The 22,257-nt window shown below is 39.6% G+C and overlaps 1 long non-coding RNA gene and 1 pseudogene across 1 annotated transcript; both read right to left on the minus strand.

Annotated features, from left to right (window-relative positions):
- Positions 1-3,452: 3,452 nt before the first annotated feature.
- Positions 3,453-18,177, minus strand: LOC116573421. The gene is made up of 3 exons (XR_004278785.1): positions 17,381-18,177; positions 7,691-7,757; positions 3,453-3,793 (listed from the first exon to the last, which is right to left on the minus strand). It is a non-coding gene; the product is annotated as an uncharacterized LOC116573421 (long non-coding RNA).
- On the minus strand, positions 14,875-16,453 carry LOC116573420 (annotated as a pseudogene).
- Positions 18,178-22,257: the final 4,080 nt, after the last annotated feature.

Raw genomic sequence — 22,257 nt, forward strand, 5'->3', positions numbered from 1 at the left:
GTCCTACGATTAGATTGCACAACTCTGTAAATATACTAATTTACAGATTCAGTGAATTGAATATGTAAATCAGGTGAATCTTTTGGTATACAAATTATATCTCGATAAAGCTGTTCTAAAAAAAGGAATAGGGCACCTGGGTGGCTCAGTGGGTTGAGCTGCTGCCTTCGGCTCAGGTCATGGTCAAGAGGGTCCTAGGATCGAGTCCCACATCAGGCTCTCTGCTCAGCAGGGAGCCTGCTTCCTCCTCTCTCTCTCTCTGCCTGCCTCTCTGCCTACTTGTGATCTCTCTCTGTCAAATAAATAAATAAAATCTTAAAAATAAAATAAAATAAAATAAAATAAATTTAAAAAGGAATAAAAATAATGAAGTAAAGCTCCCCTCCCTAAGTTAACTGTAAATTTACCATACAATCCAACAATTCCTTCTGGGTACCTAGCCAAGAGATGAAAGACTTGAACATGAGAATGTTTATAGCAGCCTCTTCATAATAGCCAAATAGTAGAAACTACCCAAATGTATCTCGACTGGTGAGTAGAGAAATCAAATGTGGTATATCCATGTAATTGAATACTACTGCATGGATAGGCTCCAAAAACACTACGCTAAGTGAAAGAAACCACCACGAAAAACCACGTATTAAGTGACTCTGTTTCTATGAAACATCCTGCAAAAGTAAACCTACAGAGTGGCTCTTGGGTGGCTCACTGGGTTAAAGCCTCTGCCTTCGGCTCGGGTTATGATCCCAGAGTCCTGGGATTGAGCCCCACATCGGGCTCTCTGCTCAGCAGGGAGCCTGCTTCCTCCTCCCTCTCTCTCTCTCTCTCTGCCTACTTGTAATCTCTGTCTGTCAAATAAATAAATTTTAAAAATCTAAAAAAAAAAAAAAAGTAAACCTAGAGAAACAGAAAGCAAACTGGTGATTGCCTAGGTTGGGGATGGGAAGGGGGATTCACTGTAAACAGCATGAGGCATCTTGTTGGAGTGATGAAAACATTCTAAACCAGATGTTGGTTCCTAAACTGCATCATCCTAAGCTGGATGATCGCACAACTCAGTAAGTTTACGAGACACCACTGAGTGGTACATTTAAAATGGGTGAGTTTTACGGCATATAAGTTACACCTATTTTCAAAGAACAAAGTTTCAGTGGATCCGCATGGAGTATAGTATAAAGTACAAATGTCTCAGCCTGGTCTTCAAGTTCTTCCTACCAGGCTCAGCTGTGACTTGCCATCCTGTCCCTCACCCCAGCGTAGGCTCGCCACACGGCCTACTGTCTTCTAAGCATGCCCTCATTGCCTGCCTTCCTGCTTTTGCTCCTGCTCTTTCCCTGGGTAGCTTAACCCACCTCCCAATCCTGGGTCTTCCTCACCCCCCCCTTGCAATTGCTACTATAATCAGTCTTTGTATTTCCAACCCTTATTGCTTTGTCTATTATGTACTTATCCAATGTGCTAGGTGTTAGGATACAGGGCAGCCCCACTGAAACCCTGCTCCCGTTCTCTAAGATGGCTGTGGGCCTCTAACACAGAGCCTGGCACAGGTGCACCCTTGTTGAATGAACGAACAAACCCAATATTGACTTTCCCTCTTGTATCCTGCTGCTCTATCTCTAGCAAACTTTCCCAAGGAAATGCTATGCTTATATAACCTGTCAGTAAAGACCACTATTTCTTCTTAGATATGTTGGGTGAACGCTATCTAGATAGGCCAGTCTAGCTCACATATAGTCCAGCGGGTTGGCCCGAGATAAGTACCAAATTCCTAGTACCATAGGGCTGCTGTCTTACACCCATTGCTAAAATCCATAACCATTCTGATGAGATCCTGACACCCCAGGTCATGAATCAAGACAGAAGGCTGTGAAGGCATTAGTAAGGTTTCACAGGTTATGCCCTTTTTCTAGAACAATGTGATTACTGGAGGCTTGGCTTGGCAGCTCTCAGAGAAGCCCAAATTTCTTCTCTGCAGAAGAATCCCTATTTCTCTGGCAAATGTGCCTAGAGTTATTATGAGGACCTCACTCATGCTAAACAGATGACCCCCATTCTCTAGGAGAGGGATATACCCTTCCTGCCTGATTGAACTTTGGGTTGCAGTAAAGTGGGAATGCCATCTACATATCAGAGCTGAAGTTGACACTCCTTCCCCGGAATTCCACTCTGATACCTGAACATGTGCACTAAAGCCAGACGGCTTGCAATGCCTCTCAGAATAACTAGAAGTGGACGGAGCCTGTGTGTCAGAGGGATGTGATATTTAAGTTTCCAACTTTTTTTTTTAAGATTTATTTTTTGGACAGAGAGAAATCACAAGTAGGCAGAGAGGCAGGCAGAGAGAGAGAGGGAAGCAGGCTCCCCGCTAAGCAGAAAGCCCAATGTGGGGCTCGATCTCAGAACCCTGAGATCGTGACCTGAGCCGAAGGCAGAGACTTAACCCACTGAGCCACCCAGGCACCCCTTAAGTTTCCAATTTTAATGAGATATAACTAACATTATACATAATTATACATAACATTGTGTACATTTAAGATGTACAACGGGATGATTTGATATATGTATATGTATTTGATATATGTATATGTATATGTATATGTTGCAATAGAGTCAGTTAACATTTCTGTCACCTCACCTACTTATGTCTGTGTGTGCATGTAGTGAGAATATTTAAGATCAACTCTCTTTTCAAGCATATAATATACAGTATATAATATACAGTCACCATGCTATACATTGACTCTCCCAAGTTTATTCACCTTACAGCTGGGAGTTTGCATTCTTTGATCAATATCTCATTTCATCCATCCCCCAACCACTAGCAACCACCACTCTACTTTCTGTTTCTATGAGTTTGGCTGTTTTAGATTCCACATATAAGTGAGATCTACAGTATTTGAATTTCTCTGTCTGACTTATTTTACCCAGCATAATGCACAAGGATATAATTTTAAATACAAGTTCAACTCCCTCTTAGGCCATTTGACCCTGGGCTAATTAATTAACTTCTCTAAACTTCTGTTTCCTTTGTATAGGATGGAGAGGAAAAAGTTCCTTTCTCATGAGTTGGGTGGGTCAGCCAAGACGATGTATGCAAGGCCTTTGGCACAGTGCCTGGCACATCATAAGGGCTCAATACATATTATTAGCAGTATTGATAGCAGTAGCAGCAGCAGGGAGCATTTGTTCTGTGCTAGAGACCATGCTAGATGATGGCAATATAGTTCATTCATTCAACAAACATACATATAAGGCCTCTACTACTAAATGCTAACAGCTTTACTATTTTTTTTAAATATTTTATTTATTTATTTGACAGACAGAGATCACAAGTAGGCAGAGAGGCAGGCAGAGGGAGAGGAGGAAGTAGGCTCCCCGGTAAGCAGAGAGCCCGACACAGGATTCAATCCCAGGACCCTGGGATCATGACCTGAGCCAAAGGCAGAGGCTTTAACCCACTGAGCCACCCAGGCACCCCTACTATTATTATTTTTGATCTAGAATAAAACCAACAAAGGCTCCTGTCCATGGGGCGCTTACATTCTGGTGAAGTGACAGACAGTCAAGAGCGAAAAAGGCAGTCTCTATCCTGAAAACTACAAATGAGCAAGCAAAACATTGGGGGTAAATTGGTGGGTGTAAGCACTTGGGACCACTAAGCAGAGTCATGTAACTTAGCTTGGGAGGGTCAGCGACGGCATGTGGGAGGTGAAGTAGATCAGAGGGTCCTTTCTCCTTCTGAGGTAGTTGTAATAATGGCCCCCAAAGATGTCCACATCCGAATTCCTGGGACCTGTGAGTATGTGATGTTATATGGCAAGGCCCAATGAAGTTTACAGATGGAATTCAGGTTGTTTATCAGCTAATCTTGAGATGGTGGAATTACCCAGGTAAAAGAAGAAGGCAGGAGGGTCAGAGCCACAGTGATGAGATGTGAGAAGGAGGGTGAATTTGGGGAATTTCCTTCTTTCTGGGTTCTCGGTATCCTCAAAGCTGCCCCCGTCTGGACCAAGAAGTTTCCAATATTTCACAATTCTCCATTTCCCTACGGGGTACCAACTCATTCCTTACTTATTCCCCACAGAGCCTGGGGAGACGGCTGCAATAATTCCCATTTCAGAGGAGGGATTTGCCCAGAGTCACATAACTAAGTAGTCGGGGAGGGCCTGGACTCCACACCCCCTGGCAGTGAGCCCAACATTCTACTTAGCCAGTTCCAGGGGTTACAGATATGTAGCAGAAGTAAGTTCCCACCAGGGAAATGTGAGCAAAGAAAGGAGCACATGAAAACTTACAAAGGAGCGGGAGGAGGTAGAAGGATATTCACATCAAGTAAGGAGGTGGGGAGCGGTCATCCTTCCTCCTTCTGTCACTCCTCCCTAGACCCCAGACAAAGGAGAGAGGGAGTGGAGAGTGGGAGAAGAGAGAGAGAGAGAAGGGGAAGATTGTGGTTTCCCAACCCACACTTCCCGTTATCTAAGTTTTAAATTTTCTAATGCAGCAGTAACTCTGAGTTTCTGCAGAGCAATCTCATCATTTAACCCTGCTAAATAAATATTAGTGGGCTGGGCCTATAAATGAATCACACGTCCAGCTCCATTCACATCAGCAACCACTCTTGGAGATTTGGATTTTTTTTTTTAAAGATTTTTTTTTTTTAAATTTATCCATTTGACAGATAGAGATCACAAGAAGGCAGAGAGGCAGGCAGGCAGGGGTGGTGGTGATGGGGAAGCAGGCTCTCCACTGAGCAGAGAGTCCGACGTGGGGCTCGATCCCAAGACCCTGGGATCATGACCTGAGCCAAAGGCAGAGGCTTTAACCCACTAAGCCACCCAGGCACCCCACGGAGATTTGGATGTTAAGTGTTATAAGTGAGCAGGGTGAAGAACACCTGGCCGGGTGTGGAGAATAAGGGAAGGCAATCCTCAGGAAAGACCAAGCCCCTTCCAGTTCTCCTTGCTGGAATGTTCTTCTTGAGGCTTGTCACCTGGGGACCTTCCCCTGATCATCTCAACCTAACAGGGCTCCCTGGTTATGCTTGGTTTTATCTTCTGTTTATTTTAGTCAGAGTATTTCACTTGTCAGTCTGTAATTATCTTGCTTATTTCTTTTCTTGTTTATTTATTTATTAGCTATCTCCCCCAGTAGAAGGCAAACTCAGTGAAGGCCAAGACTAACTTATCTTACTGTTCACCATGTGATCCCTGGACAATGTGTTAGATAAATTGAAGAATGAAGGAAGAAGATAATGCATGAACTAAGATCTGAGATCTGAAAGAGCAGATGGTGACCCCAGAAAAATGGTGGAGTGTTTGGGATGTTTTTGAGAGGAAAGAGCCTCTTATTTCCTTTTCATCCCAATCACATGGAGATCTGCTAAGGTCTGTTCTTGGATTTCTCCTCCCTACCTGTGCTTACCCCCAGATGATCTCACCCACAAATCCCAATGATTCTCACATTTAGGTCTCTTGCTCCTACTTCTCTGAACTCCAGGACTGTATTTCCAACTGCCCACTTCCCATCTAGGGAAATCCACTAGGATTTCTACTAGGCATTCCTGCCAAATAGCACCCACCCCCTCCAGTCTCTGAAGCCAGAGCAGAGCCTTACAGATGCAGACTGTGTCCACAAATGCCACTAAATGATGGTGGGTTAACTGGATGAGGAAAAGCCAGTCCTTTCCCATAGCGCTCCCTTTCATCTTGCCCTGCTTAATATTTCTCCAAAGCATTTACTAACATCTGATATACTGTGTATTTGTCTATTTATTGTCTTCTCTCCCTGTAAGAATAGAAATTCCTCATGGTTAGAGAATTGATCTCTTTTATTTCCTGATGTGTCTCTAACAACCAGAGCAGCGTCTGGATATAGTAGGTTTCCCATAAATACTTGCTGAGTGAGTGAATGACGGAATGATTCAAAGCTCTTACATAACCCCATCTGATCTTTATCTGAGTCTTTCTTGGGGGACCATTATATCCCATTTACATATATGAGAACCCTTAAAGTTTAAATGATTTTCCCAGATCATATAACTTATGTTTGGCAAATCTGGAGATTAAATTAGCTTTCTGTCTCCAAAACTCTTCACAGTGCCAGAACTATCACATAGGCCTGGTTACATTATGAAACAGCCTCCAATTTGGCTTCCTGTTCTTAAGGGCCCTTGAAAAGAATTTTCTTTTAAAATGACTTTATATGCTTATGTAAAAAGGAAATATACTTGTTATAAAAATGTAGACAACATAGAAAAGAATAAGGATAAAAATAAGATGCTAGGAATCAACTAGGAATAACCACTGTTGGTAACCACTATTGGGATGACTCAAAATCTGCTCCTTCCCTCCTCTGCTTCCTCAGACTGGCAAATATTACCACAATTGACCCCATTTCTCAAGCCAAAGCCTAGGACTCATCCATAATCCCTCTTTTTTTTTTTTTTTTTAAGATTCTATTTATTTATTTATTTGACAGAGAGAGAGGGAGAGAGCACACAAGCAGGCAAAGAGGCAGGCAGAGAGAGAAGCAGGCTCCCCACCGAGCAAGAAGCCCGATGCGGGACTCAATCCCAGGATCCAGAGACCAGGACCTGAGCCGAAGGCAGTGGCCCAACCGACTGAGCTACCCAGGTGCCCCCATAATCCCTCTTTTTATCTCACTCCTCATGTCACCAAGTTATATGGATTCTGTTTTGAAATACATCTGGAAACTACTTCTCTCACCTTGACCACCATCATCCTAGGCTAGGTGACCATGTATTTCTTGCCTGAATAATGACAATAGTGTCCTCGAATATTCTTCTTGTTTCTATTTTGGCACACTAGTTTTATTAACTATACCATAGCCAGAGTTTTGAATTACTTTCCAACTCAAAACAGTTCAGTGATTTCCCACTGTTTTACTTAACATAAAAAATTCATACATGCCTAGTCAGCAACAGTAACAATGTCCTTTATAGTCCTTGGATGTACTAAGCTTATTTCTTCCCCAGGGCCTTTATACTTGCTGTTTCCTGTGCCTGGAATTCTCTTCTCCTACATCTTTGTGTGGCTTCTCCCTTTACATCATTTAAGTTCATGCTCAAATACCACCACTTTAGAGAAGCTGGCCCTGATCTTCCTACCTACCTAAACTAGTCCTTGGCTGCCATCCCTTTCCATTCTCTATCCCTTTACTTGACTCTTCTTTGTAATACCTTCATTACCTAAAGGCATATTATGCAATTAGTTGTTCCTTTTTTTGTTTGTTTTTTTTTTGTTGTATCTACTACTAAGATATAAGTTGTGTGAAGTCAGGATTACTGTCTTGTTTCCCTGCTTTCCCTCAATGCTTAGAATGATGCTTAGCACATACTAGGTGGTCCATAAACGTTTGTTAAATGAATTTTCAAATAGAAGGATAGATAATTTTATAAAAAAGGTATTATAGCCTTTATGCTTTTAAAAATAAAAATGACTATCTTGAGTATTTCCTTTTTTAAAGATCTTCTTTATTTATTTGAGAGAGACGCATAAGCTACCTAGAGTGGGAGACGAAACAGTCTTCCCATGGAGCAAGGAGCCCGATGCAGGGTTCATGACCTGAGCTGAAGGCAGATACTACAGCCACCCGGGTGCCCTGAATATTTCTTATACTTAACAAAAACAACAACAAAACAAGTCAAAATAAAGCCAAAGGAATTGCTTACCTTTCAAAAAACGTCCTTCAAAAGATGAAATAATAGTTGCCAAATAATGTCTCTAAAGAAAATGGCTCTAAAAAAAAGAAAAGTATAGAAATCATTAAGGGATGGTGATTGTTAACACTGTTAGGTTTTTCAACCACATACTTCACTTTTAGGTGGTAACAATTTAATCCACGCTGTGATAGATCTTTTTGTTTGTTCATTTATTCACTTAACAAAAATATATTGACCACTTCATGTCAAAGTCTAGTGTGGGGCTAGAGAGTAAGACAGGCAAGATCCCACTCTCATGGTCTGTGGGGGAGGTGGTACAGCAGACATAAAATAAACAGTGAATACTTAATGACTGAGACATTTTCAGGTTTTATTTATGAAGAAAATAAAACAGTATGTGGTGATAGAGACTAGCCCAAGGCAGGCTAGGGTGTGTTGGGGTGGCTGATTTGGATTGGGGGTCAGAGATGGCCTGTCTTGTGCAAGTGACAAATTTATTTGAGCTTTGTATCATTAAAGGAGTCAGGGGAATCTCCGGGAACAGAGAGCAAGCAATCCAGGCAGACGCAGTACCTGTTGACGGTTTTGGACACTGGAGAAAAAGATAGTGCAGGAGCTTAGAGACCAAAGAGGCAACACACATCTGAGAGGAGAGTAGGGAGGTGGCACACAACTTGTTCATATGGAAAGCGGTTCAGATTTTATTCCAAGAGTATTAGACAGAAGGATAGCATGAAGTGAGCTCTCCTTTCTTCTAAAAGCTCCTTTGCAGTCCAGTGGCTCCAGATTATGTTAGTCACATTACTTGATGCTATAAGATTTATATTCAGTTCTGTGTTCAATTGTCACAAGCGTTGAGCTGTCTTTTAGATGTAAAATGGTACAAATGTTTATTATCATTGTTTAAAAACTGTGGCTTCTCTTCCTCCCTTCCTCCTCCCTTGGTTTTCTTTCAGGAAAAAAAAATTAATTTTATTGTTTCCCATCATTACATATTTAAGAGCAAATTTGTAGAGATGAAAAAAGACATCAACAGAAATGTAATTTAAACATGAAAAAAGTTCTTTTTTCCATGGTATTAGGTTGATAACTAAAGTGCATTTGTCTGGTTTTTACAGTAACTTTTGTTTACTAGTCAAGACTGCCATAAAATCAAGGTTTTCAGTGTTTTGTCTATTCTACCATTCTTGACATTAGAGGGCTCAAAAAAGCCATGCACTCTTGGAACTTCGAGGCTGTGCTGAGCTCTTCGTGATGGCTTTATTTTTCTCTCTTATTTTACTTCCTAAGTTCTTCCTTCAGTCACCTCCCTAATATTCTGCCTTCCTGAATGGCTTTTCTTTATATTCTGATTTTCCAGGAGTGTCTCTGCCCCTCAACTCCCTATACCCATTAAGATTAGATAGAAAATGTCGACAGATTGTAGCTTTACTTCTTTCTCAAGTGAGTGGAGTTTGGAAGCAAGCCGTTGAAGACCACTGTGATCATCAAATGGCCTAGGCCCCTTTTCATTTGTTGCTCTAGCAATCTTACTTCACAGAAATCTTATGTGTGGACAGATGTCCCAGCGCCACCAGGATGTTTACATTCCAGCCACCAGGAAGGAACCCACCTTCTTCCTTGAAAAGCAAACTTCCCACCCTCACACACTGTTGGTGGAAACAGATAAATTGAATGTGGTGTACACATATGCAGCAATAAAAATAATTAAGTACTAATACATGCTATAACATGGATGAACCTTGGAAACACTATGCTGAATGAAAACCTACATCTTACATGATTCCATTTGTATGTGGTGTATGGATATCTCAATAAAGCTGCTGAAAAAAAATAAAAACAAAGGCAAACTTCCCAGTTTTACACATGGCTTCCACTTCCACCTCATAGGCTAGAAGGTAGTCACATGGTCGTATCTATACGCGAGGGAAGCTGGTAAATGTAGTGTTTACCCCAGACAGCCATGAGCCCAGCTAAAATCAGAGGTTCTATTCCAATAAAAAGAGAGGATAGAGACTGCAGAACACTGATCATCTCTGACCCACCTTAGTCAGACCTTAGACCCTGTCAGTCTACTCACAGAGAGTCACTGGATGCACTTTCCAGGAACATGACACTTAATTTTAGGTGAATTGGTCTCTTTTCCAGAGTCTATGCAAGAATGTGTTGGCTTTGTGTGCTCACATATTTTAGATGAAAATTAATTTCATTTGGCAGTCATTCTTTACAGTTTTGTTTTATAACATTTTCCTTATTTATTGAAAGGGAAAGGTGTTTTTACCTTTTTTCTCTTTTATTTTGCTTTCAGCTTGTTTCAAAAGTTGGAAGTGAATTCAAAATGCCCCTTTCCTACATTTTTAACTCCAGTTTTTCAGAATAAGTACTCTTGAATACCTTTTTTCCTAAATGCAGCCCTTCTGGGATTTTGTAGAAGCTCAAGTCCTCCTGGTGTTTCCCCTACTTTTTGAATCCAGCCCAGTCCCCAGTGTTGGACTTTCAGTGCTCTCTAGATAGCAGCTGTTCTCCAGATACCCTCCCCTCCCACACCACATACATACTATCTGCTCATTGGGTCTCACTTTTCAATAAAAGTTCTGTATAAACTGTAGAGTGCTATGTATATATTAGCTGTATTTACTAATTTCTTGCTGCCTTGATTAGAATGCTTTCTTCCTTTTGCCTGTTCCTCAGGGACCTCAAATGCAACCCCTTTGAATCCAAACATAGCTTCTCTTCTCCCTTAACCGCTCTTCTTGGGAAATGGCACCACCTGTTGCCCAAGTCAAAAACATGGGAGCTGTTCTGAATGCTCCCTTCTCACCCACTTCCCAAATGTACTCACTCACTAAGGCCTCTCCATTCTCTTTCTTGATGGTCCTCACCACTGCCCTTGCTCTTCACCTCCACTGCCACTGTCTCAGCTCTGTTCTCATTCATCCTGGACTGCATCTGCTTTCCTGCCTGGGATTCAAATCCCTCCGGCTGCACATGTCACACAGCAGCCAGCGTCATTTTTCTTCAGTGCAAACCACACCAAATTTCCTGCTCCCGTCACTGTTCAGATCCTTTACTGGTTCTCTACTCTGCTCAGTTAAGTTTAAACCTCTTTGCCTGGCAACAAGGCCCTCCAAAGCCTGGTGTTTACTGCCTGTGCCACAGCAGATCATCACCTCTCTTCCCCAAATGACCTCTCCTTCCTGCTAGTCGTACCAAGCAACCCACAATCTTTCAAAAGCTTCCACGGTATTGCCCCCAATCTTTAAAAATTATGTTAAAATACACCAACAGAAAAGAGGTTGAGATCTCCTCTCTCTTCATCTGGAAGCTGACTCCTATTTGTGTTTCAAAACTAAGTTTAGGCATCATTTTCTCTAAACCTCTCCTTTCCTTTACCCCGTCCTGATTTCAGTGTCCTTCCCTCGTGTTTCCATAAACCCTGTGCATACTTCTCTACAAACATAGCATGATGCTGTAATTGTTGGCTTATTTGTTTGTCCTCCCTTAAGTCCAGGGATAATATCTCGTTTCTGGATTCCCAGTCCCACACCTATACTTGAATTGTATAACAGAATTAAACAAATGTTGAAAAGCAGTAACTAATAATGAACTCTCTCCTCTGCATTTACATTTTGTTGACTTTAGAACAGGGCAGGAAATGACTAAGTGGAATTCCAGAAACCCAGGCTCTTCCACATGCCCCCACTAACCCTACTTCCAATAGGGCAATCATTGATTCAGTGACATGTTGACTCAGACTGCTCTCCAGCTAGTGGAAAGCAGGCATAGCATGGACTCTGAATCCGTTTTGTGTACCAGTATTGCCCAATTTGTCAATAGCCTGTTCCTGTGTAATCCTCCTTGTTGGAGTAAAGTGGTTCTTTCTGAGTTTGAAAAAAACTAATGTAATGTGTGTTTACTGATACATCATATCAGGTATAAGGGTATCATGCAGGTTAACTGAAAAAGAGGAGGCTGACTCTAAGTGACCTGGTTATCTGGGATGAAGGGACTAACATATGTTAGACTTTGAGCAGCCTGCCAACTGGACCAGTAACAGACCACGGGTCCAAATGTAGTAGGGGGCAACTGTATTTTATTGATTTTAAGGTGCTCTTAGTTCATATTTTAGTGTCTCTGAAACTGAAATGTATTTAAATTCAGAGAAATACAATATTATAATAGGTATAAGAGAAATCCAGCATCACTATTATACCAGAGAAATATAATGAACAAATATTAATTGATTGAATAGTGCCTAAGCCTGGAATTTCATACATTAATCCAGGAAACAGAGTGGGAAAAAGCAATGAATGGCTCACAAAGAATATCTAAAAACTTAAATTTGCATTGGCTGTGGGAGTATTTTCAGAGACTTGAGTGTAAAAAACCATCACTTATTAGTTCTAATTATCAGAGAAAATATACACATTTCACTCATCCTCGACCTCCTAAACTTGGAAAGTAAGAGTTATTAATTTTACTTTTCAGATAAAGATTGAGAAAGTCTGGTCCTGCCCTAAGTCACATAGCTAGCATATGTCCCAAATGATCAGATTAAAATCTGTTAGCTTTGTTCTATTCTATGTTCCCTCCTGAAGCAAGCACTAACCCTAAAGATAAAAATAATTGTTATCTAAGGCGGGAGGAAAATTTTTTCAGTTTGAGCAACTGGATCATCCCTGAAGATCAAAACTATCCCTCCATATTTGAAACTAACAGACAGATAGGTAAGAGAGGCTTGAGCAAGCTTCTTGAGTTTGGCTTTTAAGAGCCCTGAGAATGGAAATTCATAAGAGTTATTTCATCCTAAACATCCTAAACAACCACGAATATGAAGTTGAGTCCAGTCTAGTCCATGAAAAAATCAGAACTAGAACTGACTACCTGAATATAATGTTGGTACCCTTATGTAAAGGCCTGGAGACTTAAACTTTGACATCACTGAGACCAAAGGTATTTTGCCCTAAATCTTTCTCTTGTGATTGCAAATTTGTAGAATTACCTACTGTTTACCTGATACCAGGACCTATGCCTGGTATCAAATCCTCCTCTTATATCAACCTCAGTCCAGCCAAAGTTCACCAACCCCTCTTGGAAACTCTAGATTGGACTGTTGACTCCCCCAAAGTGGCCCAATTCCTTCCAGTTCTGGGTGTGCCTAGGACTGGGGCTTTTCCTTTCTCCTTACTGGCCTGTTCCAATTCCATACTTCTGATATTCCAGCATGCCTTTTGGAACCTGAGTCTTGACACTGCATGACCTTAGGCGGGGTTTAGAAGATTACCTATAAGCCAAGAAGTACTTACTAGTCGTCATGCTTCTATTTTATCAGGACAACCTGTGCAAATTATTTTGCATTGTATATGTATATTTTTTTATAAAAGAAATTTTATTAAGATATAATTCACATACTATAAAATTCACCCATTTAAGGGTACAGTTCAGTGGTTTTTAGAAAATGAGTTGTACAGTCATCACTACAATCGGATTTTAGAATATTTTCATCAGCCCCCTTCCTACCACCCAGAGAAAACAATGTGCTCATTTGCCATCACTTTCTAGCCCTAAACAATCATGAATCCACTTTCTGTCTCTATAGATGTGCCTGTTATGGACATTTCATATAAATGGAATCATACAAAATGTGATCTTTTGTCTGGCTTCTTTCATTTAGAATAATGTTTTTGAGGTTCATCCATATTGTAGCATATATCTGTACTTCATTCCCTTTTAATGGTCAGATAATATTCCATTGTATGGCTCTTCCACATTTTGTTTATCCATTTACCAGTAGATAAACATTTGGGTTGCTTCCACTTTTTGTTTACTATGAATAATGCTATTATGAATACTCTTGTACAAGTTCTTGTGTGGACATGTTTTATTTGTCCTGGGTATACACCTTGGAGTGAAATTGTTGTTCATATGGTAATTCTACGCTTAGCACTTTTGAGGAACTGCCAAACTGTTTTCCAAACTGGCTGCCCCATTTTACATTCCTAGCAGAAATTTATGAAGATTCTAACTTCTCCCTATTTTTGTAAGTACTTGTTCTTACCTGTCCTTATTTTAGTCTTCCAAGTGGGTGTGAAGTGATATCTCATTGTGGCTTTCATTTGCATTTCTCTGGTAACTAACGATCTTGAGAAACCTTTTGTTTGTTTATTGGCCATTTGTATATCTTCTTTGGAGAAATGTCTATTCAAGCCCTTTGCCTATTTTTAAATTGGGTTATCTTTTTATTACCAAGTTACCAGAGTTCTTTATAAATTCTGGGTACAAGTCCCATACTGTATATGACTTGCAAATATCTTTTCCCATTCTGTGGGTTGTCTCTTTTTTAATGTTGTACTTTGAAGCACAAAAGTTTAAAATTTTGATAAAGTCCAACTTATCCATTTTTTTGGTTGTTGTTACTTGTGCTCTTGGTGTCATTTCAAGAACCTACTACATAACTCAAGGTCATGAAGATTTACTACTATGTTTTCTTCTAAGAGTTTTATAGTTTTAACTCTCACAGTTAGGTCTATGAGCCACTTGGGAGTTGATTTTTGTGTACGGTTTAAGGAAGAGGTCCAACTTCATTCTTTTGCATGTGAATATCCAATTGTCCCAGCTCCATTTGTGGAAAAGACTATTCTTTCCCTATTGCCTTGATACCCTTGTTGAAAATCAATTGACCATAAGTGTGAAGTTTTATTTCTGGATCTTCAATCTATATGTCTATTTATTTATTTATTTATTTATTTTTTAAAATATTTTATTTATTTATTTGACAGAGAGAAATCACAAGTAGATGGAGAGGCAGGCAGAGAGAGAGAGAGGGAAGCAGGCTCTCCGCTGAGCAGAGAGCCCGATGCGGGACTCGATCCCAGGACTCCGAGATCATGACCTGAGCCGAAGGCAGCGGCTCAACCCACTGAGCCACCCAGGCGCCCCTATATGTCTATTTATACACCAGTGTCACACATTGTTAATTACTATAGTTTTGTAGTTTGTTTTTTTTTTCCTCAACTATAATTTTTTTAATAAAGAAAATTATAAAACATGGAAAAATCAGTTCAGAAAGTCCATTTACTTCTTTAGTAGATCATTGTTTGACAAAGTAACATCAATTTTTAAATACTATTTCATAAAGCACGTTGGAGAAGAGAAATTTTTCATTATAATTAGAAAAGTCACAAAAAAATTTGCCAAAAAGAAAAAAGTCATTTTGAAAATAAACACAGTCCATGCCAAACTAGTATAAAATGAATCCAGGAGCCTTCAAAAGGAAAAAACTTTCTCTCCAGTATTTTCTCTCCTTTTCATGGCTTCTGAAATGGGGAGACTCTCAAATTCAAAGGTTGCTGAGCTGTTCTGATTTGGCTCTTTTGGCATCTGTTTTTTCACCACTCTTGTCCTTCTTCCTTAACATCTACTCCCCCCCCCCCCAGTATCCTTCTTGTCTTCTTTGGTTCTAGTTTTCTTTGCTCTTTCCTTATGATAGTCACATTTCTATGACCTCCTTTCCCTCATCCTCAGAATCTGAGAATCCCTCATCACAAGCTCTCTCTTTATCTGATATTCAAATAGAAATTTTCTTTTCTGATTCTTGTCCATCTTTATCTCCACTGTCTTCATGAATAGCATCTTCCGGAATAGCTTTCATCTGGATGCCAGGTGCATGACATAGCATGTGTAAATTTTCAAATAAATGCTGTTTTATCTTTTCCGTATATTCCATAGTGTTCTGGCTTGTCCTGTTTGAAGGACTAATATACAGTTTGCAGTCTGGCCCAAAATACTCAAAGTAATCATTATATGGCAATTCACTGGGAACCTCACAATTGAAGGCAACTGTAGTCTTATATGTCCAATATCGAGCAACATTACAGATTGTCTATCCACCTCCCCCAAGCATCAGTATTGGCATATTGAAAGTTTTTACCACTTCTACACATTTGGCATGACCTTTGACGGTCAGACTGAAGCAACCAAGTCTATTACCAAATAATGAGTCTGCACCACACTGTGACACCACAGCACTAGGTTGATATACCTCCATCACTTTCAGGATAATAGGCTTACAAAACTTCCCTGACTCATCATCCATACCATCTCTCATTGGAAAGTTGACAGCAGAATACAGACTATTCTGTATCAATATCCCTCATGTCTCCTCTTCCAGCTAAGTATTCCCTATATTTTGGAATAACAGTCATTACACGATCTGTTGCATAAAAATCTTCTTGAGCACCATCACTGTGATGAATATCAGTAATAATACATAAGACTCTCTGATGATACTTCAGTAACTCAAGGATGGCAAGTACAATATCATTAACACAACAGAATCCTAACTTTTCTGATTTCTTAGTATGATGGAATCCTCCAGCCCAGGTAACAGCCATGTTGGTTTGTTGTTGGTTTAACTTCACAGCCCCAAGCACCAACTGAGGGCTGACAAAACTTAGTCCATTGAACTCTGGACAATTATCTCCAACACTAAATTTCTGCATCTGCTTACTATATAGTCAGACATGTTATCTGGTCTTATTGAATATAAACATTTGATGTATTCATCACTGTGGTATTTTGCCATTTTTTCACCAGTGGTTTTATGGGGACTGTGTATTTCCATTTTTTTATATAAGCCATAACTTAGCAGCAAGTTACAGAGCCATGAGGATTCTGAGGTTTCATGGGCTGATCCTGTCCATAATAATAATTTCGAGTATCACCATCATAGTAGTTGACTTTCTTCTTGCCACCTCCCTAACACTAGGCCATGGATTCCCGGACCACATCCAGCTCCCAGTTCTGGCTCTTCCTGCTCCTGCTGCTGGGTCTCAACCCAACTTGCAGGTGGCAGTGCCACAGAAAAGGGCTGGCTGGTGGTTGGAGAGAAAAGAGTGATGGAAGGATCGTGAGCACCTAGTATATACAGTAAAATATTGATAGTGATTATCTCTGTAGGGTGTTTATTTATTTTGCTTTTTTCATTTTCTACTTTTTATGTTAAACACCTATTATCATTATAATTAGAAGCAAAACATATCAACCATTATTTTTGAAAATACAAATCAAATCAAATCAAATGATTAGATAACAAGGAAAAAAAATGTGTACTGACCAATCCTAAATTATTTTTATGAACTTATGGAAAACAGTAACTGGGAGCCAACCAGCTCCTGCACAGAGGCAAGGGTATATGGGGCTCTAAATTTCAGAGGGGAAGAAAGATTAAATGGCCAAGGTCTTTTTGATGGTCCCTGGCTCTAGGAATCAGAAAATTAATAATGATTAATAGTTTACAAAAAAGAAAAGAACTTGTACATTTTGTTTTAGAAGTCTGTATTACGAAGGGGAGATCAACAAAAGTTGGCAAAAGCAAATTCCTTTGTCATCTGGTAATACATGATACCTGATTTGGATTGCCCTTCTTTGGTTTCTTTAAAAACCTGCATTGTACTCAATTACCAAACAACAAAATAGTTCCTGGAGGACCTATCTGATCTTAACGGTGTACATACTTAAATGGTTTCATCCAGATTTGGAGAGTTATAACAATTTGATTTGATTTCCTATCACCAGTAGATTACTGAGTTATACCATAAATTCAGCGAAGCTAAAAACTGTCCAGAATGTGCATGTGTATGATTTGTGTGGATTTATTTGTATTTGCCATGGAAAAAAGGCACAAAGTATTCTATTTACCTGAAGCTGCTATTTTTATCCAAAAAGTGTCCTGGATCAAACTTCTCTGGATTGGGAAACTCCTTGCCATTGAAAAAAACTAAAGACAGTAATGCAATACAGTAGTGCCCTGGAACCAAGAAATGGAGAGTGGAATGTTACTCTATCACACTTATCCTTGGTTTATAAAGAAAAAAAAAAAAAAACAAAAAAAAAAACCCACCACCACCACCTAACACTCTTAATTATAGTGGATTGAATAGGACTGAGCACTCTTAAACTAGCCTCCTGAGTGGTTTTCTAGAGTTATGGCTGTTTTACACACACTCTCATATATTACCTTTTACTGAATAATAAGATGGTTGTCAGTGGGAAGAACAATATTATGGTCAATGTGTAACAATCAATTCTTGAAAAGCTAGGGTTTGTAACCCATTTTGTCTAGACAACAAACTTTACTGGAATTGCTGCCTCAAATTAGGAGCTTACATGTCACAATATTTTTCTTTCTGAATCCAGATATGAATGGAAGAAAATGAGATATGAAATTACTGACTCAAACCCCACTTCCCTCACTTGTAAAATGGGGTGGGGCAACCAAAACAACAGGCTTTCTTCTTTTTTCACAAAAAGTTTTGAGGATTAAATGACAAAATAGTAACAGTAACCACAATTTAAATTGGGCCCTTCACATTTACCTGACACTGCACTTAGTTTTTTAGAGATCTCATTTAATCTTCACTTCAACCATGTCTAGTAGGCTCTCTTTGTTCATATGGTATAAACAAGGAAACTGACATTTAGAAAGAAGAAATAATTTGAGGTTAGACTTTTAGCAAGTGGCATGGTTAGAACTTGAACCAGGTTCTGATTATAAAAGCATTCCTACTACTTAAGCAAAAGCTTCATTTTTCCATATTTACTTTATTTTGCATTTCCCCTAAACATTATTTTACAATGATTAGAGTAGGTAATACATGCACATGGTATAAAATATAAGAAAATGTACAAAAGTGTGAAAAGTGAAAATGAATCCACTTCTTCTCCTATATTCTTTTGGTTTCCTTCTTTATGTAATCACTGTTACACACTTATGATATATCCTTTGGGAGATAGATTACAGATTTAAAAAAAAGACACATATATAAATCCCCCACTATTTTCACTCAAATAGCAGCATCCTAAGGTATTCTGTCACTTGCTTAGTATTCTACTTTATTGAAATAAGGCAATTTTTTAAAAAGATTTTATTTATTTATTTGACACACACATACACACAGATATCACAAGTAGGCAGAAAGGCAGGCAGAGAGAGAGAAGGGGATGCAGGCTCCCTGCTGAGCAGAGAGCCCAATGTGGGGCTCGATCCCAGGACCGTGGGATCATGACCCGAACCGAAGGCAGAGGCTTTAATCCACTGAGCCACCCAGGCACCCAAAATAAGGGAATTTTAAAAACTCTTTTAAAGTAAACACTCAAGAGATCTTCCCATCTTTAAATATCACAAATATTGCTATGATGAATACTCTTATTTTGGGGGAGATTCATGAAGGATAAATTCTCAGTAATGAAATGCTTTTTAAATTTTGTTTTGAATTTTGATGAATACTGCCACATTGCCTTCCACAGAGGTTATTTTACAGTTTATAGATTAACATTCTCTGAATATACACTTGAGCCACCAAGAATAAATTTTAATGTAAGATGTGAGCTAGGGATATATATTATTTCCAACTCCCCCGAATTTTCTGAACTCTATTGAATAATCCATATTTTCCCTCTAGGTTACAAGGAAAAAGGCTCCTTTATCATGTACTAAGCTTCCATACGGAATTATTTTTTATACTTTAATTGACCTACTAAAGCTATAGTACTCAGGTTCAATAACTGTGATTTTAAGATCTTATTTGAGAGACAAAGTGAGCAGGGGGAGGAGCAGAGGGAGAGGGACAAGCAGATGGATGTGGGGCTCGGTCCCACGACTCTGAGATCACGACTTGAGCAGAAATCAGGAGTCGGACACTTAACCAACTGAGCCACCCAGGTGCCCCAGTAACTGTGACTTTATATTTTAACATTAGGTAGGGTTATTGTGACTATTCTTCTCAAACTTTCCCTATCAAGTTTGGGATGTTAGTTTAGTTACAAAAACTACCTGGTTGATATTTTTACTGAAATTTCATAAACATGTAGATTGATTTTGGGATAACTGCTCTCTCTTCCTTCCCACAGAATAAGTCAATTTATTAAAAATCTTACATCCTCTCTTTAACAGTTTAAAGTTTTTTCTATAGATCTTGAAATTTCTTGCTTATTCCCAAGTATTTTATCCTGGCTTTTAATTAATAAAAACTGGACTTCATTATATTTTTTAAGTTTTATTTTATATAGGGTAGCAATTGTTTGTCTTAAAATAATAAATTTGTGGGGCACCTGGGTGGCTCAGTTGTTTAAGTGTCTGACTCTTGATTTTGGCTCAGGTCATGATCTCACGGTCATGAGATCGAGCCCCGTGTTGGTTGGGCTCCTTGCTCAGCTTGGAGTCTACTTGAGATTCTCTCCTTCTCCTTTGGCCCCTTGCACTTATCCTGTCTCTAAAATAAATAAATAAAATATTTAATAAATTTGTACTTAACTACTGAATTCTATTTTTGCAATCATTTTTAGAAAATTTTCTTGTACTTTACAAGTACAATTGTATCGTCTACAAATATGCCTCCTTTGGGGTGCCTGGGTGGCTCAGTGGGTTAAATGCCTTCGGCTCAGGTCATGATCCCAGGGTCCTGGGATCGAGCCCCGCATCGGGCTCTCTGCTCAGCAGGGAGCCTGCTTCCCCCTCTCTCTCTGCCTGCCTCTCTGCCTACTTATGATCTCTGTCAAATAAATAAATAAAATCTTTTAAAAAAATGCCTCTTTTAAAATTTTATTTCATTCCCTTTTTCTAATTCTATGAATGGTAGATAGACTTGTTTTATTCCTGATACAATGGTGATCCTTTTAGTCTTTCATCAATTAGCCTGATTTGAGAAATGTTTTCTCTGGCTAGGGAGGTATTCATCCATTCCCATTTTATTAAGGGTTTAAAAAGTTAAAAAATGGATGTTAATTATCAAAGCCATTTTCTATACAAACAAGACATCATGTGATTGCTCCTAAATTCTACCAACATGATGCTTTTTTATTTGTATTTTTTAGAGAGAGAGGGAGAGAGAGAGCTCGAGCATGTGTGAGCAAGGGCAGGGAGTGGCAGCGGGAGAGGGAGAACAAGAATCTTAAGCAGGCTCCATGCCCAGCGCAGAGCCCAACAGTGGGCTCTATTTCACAACCCTGAGATCATGACCGGAACCGAAATGAAGACTCAAACACTTAACTGACTGAGCCACCCAGGCACCCCTACATGGTTAATTTTACTAGATTTCCTAGTGTTAGACTATTCCTGTGTTACTGATTATCTTCATTTGGTGGTAATGTAGTATTTTCAATGTGATGCTAGACTGTTAGTAGACATTTGCACTGATATTTTTAAGATTGGTAGCTATTTCTCTTTTGTAGTATTTTGGTCAGGCTTGGCACCTTTTCCTCCCCTTCTATTCTTTAGAACTGTTTAAATGTAAAACCCAACCGCTTAATCACTACAAAAAACTGACTACATCTTCAGTGCACATGCTGATGTTTTGGTAAGTGCAAAGTGCTCTATGAATATTAACTGTTAGAAGCTCCAATATCCCAAATGTTGTGCTATGTGATGTCCTTGAGGAGAATTTGGGTTAAAGAAGGTTGACGCTTGGACTGATTACCTTAGAGCTACAATCACATTTTCTATCTCTTCTTCCTTTTTAAAATCCATCATGATAAAGATATCATGAGATCCTCATTACTGGAAATCACTGCCCCCTTTATACAACCTCTATGAGAGTGGGACAGGGCCTTGGACGGGGTCTAGATCAGCCTCCCCCAGTTTAGGAAGACAAAAATGCACCACAACAATCACCATGCAGAAATCATTATGCAAACTGCATAAAAATATGTTGCTGAACCCAGTGAAGAGCCCCGTGAAGATGTAAACAAGTTCAGAGATGTTAGGTAACTTCCCATGGTTACAAATTAAGTCCTCACACAGATACTCTACCCTAATTTCTAGGTCTTTCTTTTTTCCCCCACTATTCACTTTCCTGCATTTCACATTCATCCTTTTTTTCTTTTGTGCAACAAAACTGACACTGACCAACTTATATGGGCCAGGCATGAGCAACAGATACCAGCCCAAGAAAGAGCAGAATCACAGTCCCTGCCCCTAGAGAGCTGAACATTTGTGAAGACATCAAACAGGTAAAGTGACGTGTGTGAAATGTTCTAAGGCAGAAATGTGAAGTGCTGACCTGAGCCAACAGGTTAGCGTGACCTGTCTGAAGAAATGAAGACTTATCAGGAGTTAGCAAAGGAAAGTCGGAGTTACAAGGGGAAAAAATTAGCCAGGTTGATAGAACACTTTATTTAAAGGGACACAGAGAAGGTACATTCAAGGACTCAGGCTAGAGAGGTCTGTGGGGGCCAGATCACAAACAGCCTTCTATTGCACACATTTGGGACTTATCACCAAGCAACCAGAGATCACAACTTCTAATTCACAAAATTCCTCTTCCATAGTAACAGGCAGAAATCACTTAGTTCTAAATCACTTCATTTTAATACCCACCCAGACCTACTGGATAATTGGTTTGAATGAGTTAAATTTCCCTGGTCTGCAGCAGCAAACATAGAATACTATGGGGTTGGAGTCCACAGGAACCCAAGTAAAGGGCTCCTGTCGTTGAAACTCCCAAATACTAAGCCCCGCTGCCCAGTATCACTGTGGAATTATTTCCCAGAAAGGAAAGGTTGAGAGGTGGGTAGACGAG

Source organism: Mustela erminea, chromosome 14, assembly GCF_009829155.1.
Source record: "Mustela erminea isolate mMusErm1 chromosome 14, mMusErm1.Pri, whole genome shotgun sequence".
Lineage (NCBI taxonomy): Eukaryota > Metazoa > Chordata > Mammalia > Carnivora > Mustelidae > Mustela > Mustela erminea.